This window comes from Physcomitrium patens, chromosome 15 (assembly GCF_059467195.1).
Source record: "Physcomitrium patens ecotype Gransden chromosome 15, ASM5946719v1, whole genome shotgun sequence".
NCBI classification, from domain to species: Eukaryota; Viridiplantae; Streptophyta; class Bryopsida; order Funariales; family Funariaceae; genus Physcomitrium; species Physcomitrium patens.
In genome coordinates, this window is record NC_143424.1 from 4,216,549 (window position 1) to 4,226,982 (window position 10,434).

The 10,434-nt window shown below is 28.1% G+C and overlaps 1 long non-coding RNA gene across 1 annotated transcript; it reads left to right on the forward strand.

Moving 5' to 3' along the window:
* The first annotated feature begins 2,925 nt into the window (after positions 1-2,925).
* LOC149987714 (uncharacterized) lies at positions 2,926-9,130 on the forward strand. The gene is made up of 2 exons (XR_016506586.1): positions 2,926-8,388; positions 8,738-9,130. It is a non-coding gene; the product is annotated as an uncharacterized LOC149987714 (long non-coding RNA).
* The last annotated feature ends 1,304 nt before the right edge of the window (positions 9,131-10,434 follow it).

Sequence of the window (10,434 nt, forward strand, 5' to 3'; positions counted from 1 at the left end):
ATCTTATATGACCTCTAATATGTGTCTAATTTTATGAGACACGTGTTTTAACTTGCAAGGCAAGTTTTCAATATGCACACAATATCATTAGCTTGTACTAAAAGTTATTTATACATGTAACACTTGACTAACTTGTTGGCCAAGTTTCAAACCTATCAATCAACTACAAACATGTATAAAATCAAATACAAGTCTATAAAGCCTCTAAGAAGTCTTGCCATAAGATAATATGAAATCTACTTATATTTATCTTCTATCTAACACTTCTTCACAAAATATATATATATACATATATCCATGACATTGCTTTCTCTTCTAAGAGAATTTCTACAAAGAATAGTCATTATATACTAAGAAAGTATAATGTGAACCATTGAATTGACTTACTTGAGTATTTAGTATAAAGAATTCTCTTGTTGTATTTAAAATCACACATTTTGTGACTTAATAGTAGAAATTTTAGAAAAAAGTAAAAAATATATTACTAATAGTTCATATGTAGTCTAAGGTAGAATTTAATGAGCCAAAGTTTTATCTTGGAGATGTTTTTTGTATCTAACATTAGATAATGGCTAAGAAGAGTATTCCTTGTGATAAAAAAGAAAGATTTTTTTAAAAAAATTTATAGTTCTTAAAACATATAAAGTCAAAAAGAGAATCAAAAAAAAAAAAAAAAAAAAAAAAAAAAGAAGAAGAAGAAAAAAAATTGAAAAGAAAAAAATGAAATATATATATATATATATATATATATATAAAGGCGATCAAGATGACAAGAAGTTATCCTTGAATGATGATAGCCTTTTTCTCAAAAGGACTCTCGTTATCCAAAGTCCCTTCTTTCAATTAATTATTATTATTATTATTATTATTTATTATTATTTCTATAATAAAATCAAATTGAGATGGTGGTTTTTTTTTTTTTTTTTGGATTTTTTTTGGATTTTTTTTCTTTTTTCTTCCAACATGCATATGTTGCTATAAGGTGGTTGTAATTGAAGATCTCTCTCTTCATAATCAATATAGAACTTGATATTAGGCAAACCTACGGTGGTATTTTGTTAGAGGTTTTAATCAATCAATACAATATTGGCAAGCTGAATTAGAGGTGTGGATTATTCACTTATGCACCATGGAGTTCTTGGAAACCCTTGACGATATTTCCTTATTTTTTTTATATTGTTATATGACATGATTTTCTATATGGGAATACATTGGATACCTAGCTAAGAGAATTTAGCTTTAACTTATTGAACAAGTTCCAATAAGTGATGTATTTTTATTATAGAGATCAAATAAATATAATAGTATCAAAAGATAGTCTATTAATAAAATCCTTTTATATTTAAGAAGCTTTATACATAAGGCTTTCTAAAGCATCTAAAAATGCCCTAACATCCTTTGCTATACCAAATCATAACTAATTCATTTTGCTAGTAAGCTTGATTTTCAATAACCTCAAAGAAAATCCATAATATTTTTATAAAAATCCATCTTTATACCTTAATTTTGTTATAGCTTCTTATCTTCATCTTTAACATATATGTAAAGTCTTGGCTTCCAAAAATCTCTTTATTTTACATAAAATATCTAAATTGTAGCAAAATCCTTTAAAAATACTTTTTTTCTTGCAAAAGATTTTTTTTCTCTAAATTTTAGAAGTTCATATTTCTTGATCAAAATATTTAATTTTTTTCAAATTTCTAGATAATCTAGAATTTATCCTTAAGATTTATCATAAAAAATAAATTTTAAATCTACTTCCAATTATCTAGCATCTTAGAAATCCAAGCATATTCTCTAAATCCTAATTTATAAGCACCCAAGCACAATTTTCTATATATTTCAAAAATCCAAGATTAAAATGATATAAATTTATATATAAAATTTATTAGCATAATAATACATATTTATGGAAATTTTTAGCCAAAATCTTATCAAATTGCTCAAGATATAGCTCAAAATACAACTACTAGTAAATTAGATCTCTTACTACCCTTAGATTGAAAGTACTCACTTCAACTTCTTATATCTCCTTTATTCTAGATTAGAATTCATCAAAAAAATACATGAAAAGTGTAGCCAAAAAGATGTTCTCTTCAATTATAATTTTTGATCCTTTATTGTTTTTTGTACATTTGTATTATGTCCAAAACAGTGACAATGGATATAAAACTAACACCTTAATTTTGAGCACCTATTATTCTTTCATAAAAACTCTAAATCACAAAACATTTCCACCAAAACATAGCCAAAAACGTAAAATTTCTAATTCTAGCCTTTTAAGTTCAAAATGCCTCAAAAGAATAATCCTAATTCCTAATAAGACTTCGGCAATCTCCTTGAAGTCCATTGGACATGAATTTTGGTCAATTAGAATGGAGATTTTCATCATCCATCTCTATTCATTCATATTTTTGGCCTAACTACTTTTTTTTACACAAAAATCCTTCTCTAATTTTTTTTCTAGTAAGTTTTGTATAGTATGTATCTTAAATATCAAATAAAAAAACAAATAAGATTTCAAAAGTCACTAATGTCAATTAAAGGTGGCTTTAAATATATAAAAACTATTATTAATATTAAATCAATTTCAATAATAGGCCTTTTAAATTAACTATTTTAAACTAATAATCTAATTATATTTTGTAACCAACTAAAATCTAATAATGTAATTCTTAGATTATTGTATATTAAATTATATATATATATATATATATATATATATATGCATTTTTTTTATTGTAGCCATATTACAATACAACGATGTTACCTTATAGCACTAATAATTATATTTGTGTAGAAGTGCGAGATCGAGAATCATGGTGAGTTAGCGTGCTATTTAATTTTTGCTTTCTTTTATATGGCATTCTTTCTTGTTTGTTCAATTGTGGTAAAGGTGGCAAAAAATTCTTAAGGAATATTATAAATTGGGCGGCAATGATTGGATGTTGGTGGCTTTGTAATGGCATGTAGATATCCTCTGAAATTATCACTTCAATACCATAGAAAAAAAGTCATGACTAATTCAATTGCATTCTAATTTCTATGACTTTTTTAAAGATGTATATAGTAGAATTTTGCACCTTAAATATTAAAGTGGTGAAGAGTGAGTTGAATTCTCTATCATTGAAGCAAAAAACAAAAAAGAAGCACTTAGGATGAAAAAATTGGTAGCTAAGTAGATTGTCCAACAATTATATTTGTAGTACTTAAGAAATAAAGAATTAATAAGAAGCAAATTTAATTCAAAGTATCATGTATTGAAGATTTCTTTCTTCTTATTAATATATCATGTGATTATTTTTGGGTGTTGACGAACTCATATTTTAATATATTATTTTTAATATATTATGTTTGATATCATATTCAATATATCATGTGATTATCTTTGGGTGTTGACGAACTCATAGATTCTCAATGTTGAGCTACTATCAGTATAGTGTCCAATTTTTATCATAATAAATATAAGCTTGACAAAGTAGAAGAAAGTCAATGATAAGACAAACATCCTATTGTTTAAAATGTTGCTCTGAATCTAGTGGATCATCTTCATGGAAGAGATAAAGGATGCATGAAAGGAAGTAGACCTTCAGTATCACCTTGGAAAAAGCCCGCCAAAGGTAGATTTAAAACAATAGTAAGAACAAAAAAATTAGTTTATAAAATGATCGGTATGAAAATGCTATTTTATGGATGCTTGCTTGTTTAAGCAAAAAAAGATCAGATGGAAAATTTGATCATATAGATCTTATATTTTGCCTCAATTTGTTGGTTGCTATGCACAAATTTATAATGGAAAAGAGTCTGTTGGTTTAAAAATTAGTGAAGAAATGATTGGTTATAAATTTAGAAAGTTTGCTTCTATGCAAAAACCTTCTTCCTCTGGGAAGAAAGCTTTGACCTCAAAAACAAAAATAAGACAAAAAAAAAAGTACAATAGTGAATTATGGCACAAAAAATAAATCCGATTTCAATGAGATTGAATCTGAATTGTAGTTCAGATTCAATCTAATTTAGTGATTATTATTATGAAATTTTTTTATATCAAGATGTAAATTTTAGAGATTACTTTGATTTAATACGTCCACCTATGGAAAAAATGTTTGGCTTTTATCTTGGTAAGTTTATTATTCAATATTTTCCTAAAAGGACATTCATTTGTGTATTTTTTTTAGATCAACTTAGTCGGTCAAGATACATAGGCCTTAGGGCAACACAATTGGTCGAGTTGATTAGGCATATTGATGATACTACAGAGATACAACAAAATGAAGTCAAGAGTTGGTGCTATGGATATGATGATAGGTTACCATTAATGCACAAAATTGATCAATTACTTTGAATTAGCATTTAGATGGCTTCCAAAAACTCTACTTCTTTGAAGAACAATGTTCTTTTGGAGAGTGATGAGAGAAAAATATCAAAAAAAAGCTATGTGTTTTCTCGTTTTGGCTCTTTGCACCAAATTAGTGACGTATTTTGACAGACCATTTTTGTAGCTATGTGTACTTCCTTAAATCATTTGGTCATGCAATACTTCTTTCATTCAAAGAACCGAATTCAATTTGATCCTATTGTTAACATAGTTTTCAATTTGGCGACATAAAACAGATATATGCTAAAAGAAGCAAAAAAGAAAGAGGATAGCTTAGAAAAAAGAATGCACTCTATTGTCTTAAATAAAAGCATTTGTTTGAAAAAAGAAGGCTTAACTTATATGGAAAAAATTGTGCAAGGCTCCTATGTCAAAGCCTTATGAGGTTCTACCCACTTTATTTGCCAAGCAAAAAAAGTGAACTTTGCAAGAAAAAATAGACCCAAAATTTCTTCAAACATCCAAACGGCTTATTTAGTTTTACTTTCCTCTGAAGCTAGTAATTCTAGAAGGATAAAGATGTATAGCACAAAAGAGCTTTTAGCTCTATGCACAACACTCCCTAGCTTTGCTCAAGCACAAATATTCCCACACTAGAATGCCCTCTACTGCTTGTACAAATAAAACATTTTAAGGCTTCATTTTCAAATCCATCGCAAGCAAGGCATGCCATTAGCTAATAATTACATAATAAAAAGTACAAAGCCAATTCATCAATCCTAATCTATATTGAATGTTAGTGCTCTCTTTATTTTAAGAGATGCTAAATGGAAGAAAGTTCACTCTTTATTCAATTGTTATTATTATTAAAAAAAATACAATTTTTCTTATCTAATAAAAAAAACTAATATCTTAATTAGGCCAGTCAAAATAGCTTCTATTTATCAAAGTACTTCTCTAATTGCTCAAGAGATATCTTGGAAATTAAAAAAAAAAAAAAAAAAAAAAAATCATTTTGACAAATTTGTAGATCTACATTTTAATAAATTGAAAAATACCAATATGTTAAGGGAATCTATATTTGTTATTTATGCCATTTAAATGGCACATAAATTACTGAAACTAAATACAAAAAGTATGGTAAAACTTCTTTACATGTATTTTTTAATCAAATTGATTATGCAAAAGTACAAGCATCTACTCTTTATAGAATTTAGGTATCAAAGTATGGATTTAATATTTTTAATATAAAAAAGGGACAAGTTGTACTATATCCAAAACATATAAAATTTTGTAAGTATCAAAAAGGCAGATTTAAGGGTTGTAAAGCAAACGGTACACAACTTTGTTTTGGAAAATATGGCATAAAAAGTTGTGAAGCTGGTCGTATCTCATATTAAGCAATTGAAGTAGCACGTTGTTCTATAAACAAAGAATTTTGAAAAAATGGTCAGATATAAGTAAGAATTTTTGTAGATATTCCTATTACCAGTAAATCCACTGAAGTTAGAATGAAAAAAAGGAAAAGAAAATTCTACAAGTTGGATTGCTTATGTGGTAGAGGGACAAATCTTATTTGAAATGGATGGTGTGAGTTTGTCAAATAGGTAATAAGCTGCCACATTAACAGCACACAAACTATGTTTGTCAACTAAGTTTTTTCAATGGTTTTAATTGATTAGTAAATAGCAAGGCCAAAAGGCGTGGAGCTAAGCAATTTTTTTTTGTAAAGACTAGGAATCTTTGGAAACTTATGGCTATTATCGGCTTAAAAACAAATAAGTAATCAAGACGGTAGAAGTGTTGAAACCATAAAGCAAGTAAGAAATTTATTATTATAAATAATTCATGGTCTTTGATTCTATATAGTCCAAAAGTTAAAAAAAAAAAAAAAAAAAAAAAAAAAAAAACCTAAAAAAAGTAATAAATATCTATATATTACTCTTTACTATGCTTTTTGGAATGAAAGAAGGGTACAACTTACAATTTATTTGTAATGCAAATAAATTATTTTTAGCCTGTAAAATAGAATAAAATGCCTTAAAGCCAAAGGCCTCAAGTCTAAAATGATTATTTTGTTTGTAGCCTAGAAGGTGAATCATGTAATAGATTAAATTACATAGCGAAGTTTTGTCCTACACAGCTCTTATTTTCATGGGCATTGCTAGGCCCGGCTCTTCATTAAGTGGCTAAATAAAAAAGAAAATAATTTTTTTTTCTAAGCTTTCTCCGAATGAATATTATGAAGAGCATGGCGTTGAGGTCAAAGATTTTATGTAAAGAACTAAGGATTTTGGGCTAAAATAAAATAAATTATTTATTACAAAAAGTAAAAAACCATTTTTTCTTGGGTTACAAAGCTAATCTAAAGCTTGCTACTACGTCCTTTTATGCTTTTCTTTTTATTATGTAAAAAGAACACATAACACCCACTATTTCTAAATCAAATAAAGTACAGTGCTTATATTCATTTTTATCTAAAATTAAAAAAGAAAAAACAAAACAAAAAAAAATAGCCAACTTAAGTTCACTCCAAATAGACTCTATTTTCATTACAAAAATTTATTACATCAAGATTTGTTGTTAAAATTGAATTATTCCAACATTATGGAAGTTTTTAGATTATATAAAATAATAATCATTCCAAAGATACCTTCTAATTTAATAAAAAAACAAGGTCCTTTAAGATGAAGGATATTGAAACCACAAGCTACGCCTTAAGTTCCACAAAATCTTGCTGGGTGTAAACCATTACTGTATCACAATCCTACCTAACCTACAAAATGTAGTTACTCTTTGCCTACCAAGGTGCACAAGTTGATGGTGTAGAACAACTCCATTGTTAGAATTATACATGATTTTAATCAAATTATGCATAAATCTCATCCATCGTAATAAGCAAACAAGGAAGTAATGTTTCCTGTAGTATGCTTAAATGAGCGTACAAGAAAATATGTATCTGCTTGTATTTATTAATAAAATAGAAAATATACTCTATCACCTCCATCACTTCAATGAGCTTTTTCAACACAAGAACTTTCAAATACGTAATGATTAAATCTTGTGAAATAAGAGTTTTACACCCAAGCAAAGGCCAGAGTTCATATTAGAAGGATCGCAAAATGCTTATAAATAAAATATCTCCAGAGTCTACCACAGGTGTTATTACTGGCGTGTAGTCTATAAAGAGAGTGAGTATACAATAGATAACTGGTGAATCTATACCTTGGTCAAAAGGTCGCAGCTGGCATGCTTTTAACATTTAATCTTTGCATGCCACTTACTATTAGCAAATCATGCAAATACTAGATTTGAAGATGAATTATGAATGCCTTGAAAACATCCATAAATACCCAACAATGGTACCTCTACTAATCAACTAGAGTTGTATGAAGTAGAAGCTTTCATGTATAGTTCTCAGGGCCTACCTATCTTAATTATTCAAAAAAATAAAAAGAGAATAAAAGGCTTGTTTTTGTTAGTATCAAGGTGTCTACTATTTTTGTTTTATGTCTCTTTCAAGAATTTTTTATTATTTTATACACTACAAGTTTTCTATTAACAAATTTTATAAAGAAGCAAATAAAAGGTTGAGAATTATTTTAAAATATCATTTTTTTGGAATAGATTTAATAAAATAAAATGAAAAAAATCTTTGAACCAGAATCTCTAATTTCTTCATCAACAACTCGTTTAGGGCTTAGTATTTAATAAAGAATCTTATCGACTTCAAAGTGGGCTTTGATATGTGATCATGAAGTACGAAAAACCAATGGCAAGATTCTATGCCAAGTTTATAAAAAAAATTAAGTCAAGTTTATGGAAGCCAAATTATTTTGTTTTTTAGAAATAATTGGAGTTGGATACAAAGCTAATACTAATCCACAATGCTCTATTTTATATCTAAAATTAAGCTTTAGTCATGAGATTTGACTTCAAGTTATGTCTGCAGTTCATGTTTTTTGCTTCAAGCCTAATCTTATTTGTTGTACTAGAATAGATCATCAAAAAGTAACTCAATTTGCTGCCAGCATCAAAAGTTGTAAACCTCCTGAAGTTTTATAAAGGAAAAGGTATAAAATATCAAAGAAAAATTCTACATAAGAAATAAGGAAGAAAAAAAAAAAAAAAAAAAAAAAATGTCATATATTTTAAGAACTAATTTAGTGCTGAATGAATAAGTAGAAATTGCTTTAACTCGAATCTTTGAACTTGGCCCTAAAAAAGCAATTTAAGTTTGTAATCAATTAGGTCTAAATGATAATATTAAAGTTAATAAATTAACTAAGTATCAAATTGACCGAATTATCAAAATAATAAGTCAAAATTACTTTGTTGATTTGGAATTAGTGAAAGTAATTCAGAGGGATATTAAACAATTGATGAGTATTGGTTGTTATTGCGGTTTTTGCCATAATGCAGGATTGCCCTTATGTAGTCAACGAACTCATACTAATGCTAAGACTTATCACAAAGTCAGAAATGTTTCGATCAATCAACAAAGTTGATTGATGCCACAGGCTATAAGTTTTTTCATTATTCACAATAAATGATGAAGGCACAAAGCAATGTCCAATGAAATTGAAATTCAATAACACATTTTGTTATTGGCTTTTCCTCTGCAAAAACATCATCAATTCGTAAGGCTGACTCCTATTGGTTGCCATATAGGCACAACAACTCAAAGGGTACAATAAATATGTATATATATATATATATATTAGTCATTGCATATTCTTTCTCCATTCTTGCATTGTAACTGTTGAAAGGCGGGGTGGGCTCGGATAATAGAATCTCTCATCCAAAAAACCAAAAGTTGGGACATTTTTTTTTGTTTAATAGATTATTTTGTACAAACTTTTTTTACAAAATTGATTTTTAATTAGTAAACAGATAAGATGATTTTTTAAATTGATTTTTAATTTGTAAAAAAACCCAATCGATGATATCAAACAAAATCTAAAATTCAAGAAAAAAATCTAAGGCCTCAACAATGATCAAATAACTGGGTGGTCTTCCCGCCCTGGTATAGAACACTACCGATGGTTGAAAGGCCCTATCAATCATCTTCGAAGAGAACAGAGATCAGAGTATGTGGCGAATACAATTCGTCGCATCATAGATTTCCTCAACATATGATGACTGCTCTTCATGGAACTCGTCCCTAGAAGGGAGGGTAATGTCACGGCCATAATCATGTAAGCTAATAATTACATATAGAAATAGGTAGAAGTAAGTAAAAGTAGATAAAAATAAGTTAATTCTATAATATTTAATATAGAAGCTTCCTAAAAACTTCTTAGACGCTGCTTTGACTTCATAGGTATCTTTAATTGACTTTTTGGATTAGAAACGTGGTCAACAAGTTGGCCATGTGCCACACATGTTGTTAGCTTGAAGATCAAGCTAACTATGTGGCCCACACGTAGAAAAACTTGCCTTGTAAGTCAAGGCATGTGTCCTACAAAGTCAACACATATTAGAGGTCCTATAGAACGTCGCCACGTAGCCCCTAGATAGATAGTATATATAGAGACAAGAGTGAAGGCTTCTTCACTCTTGTTAACTCCTTTCTTGCTTCTAGTCTAGTTTCAAGGGTCTTTAGTTTTCTTGTCTTTTGGCAATAGCCATTTCAGTTTCTCTTTCAATATATATACTTGTTTATATATATTTTGTTACCTCTCTTTGAGTGAAGGCTTACTTGTCTGAATTGTTTTTTCATCGAGTTCTTGTCCTTGACACAGGGTCAAAATCAGACCTCTAGCTATTAAAATGATGACCTAGGGCAAAACAGAGTTTCATTTGAAGATGAATGATTAAGATTTGAGAGCTAGCTTGGAGCTTATTTTAGAGACATAAGATTGGTTTTTGTAGGATTTGTTTGGACTTGACGATTGTTATTCAAAGTTAGGATTTATATTCAAAACTTGGGATTTATGCAATACAATTAGGACTAGCATTCTTAGCTAGTTCATAAAATTGGTATTACATCTACAATTCAAAATTTGAGAGTGCTTGGTTAATTAGGTGTGATAAGTGTATGTAAAATTTTATAATAATCCAATAGTGTAATTGAGAGATATCTAGATTTTGGTACAAAAAGATATTAGAAGTTAGTA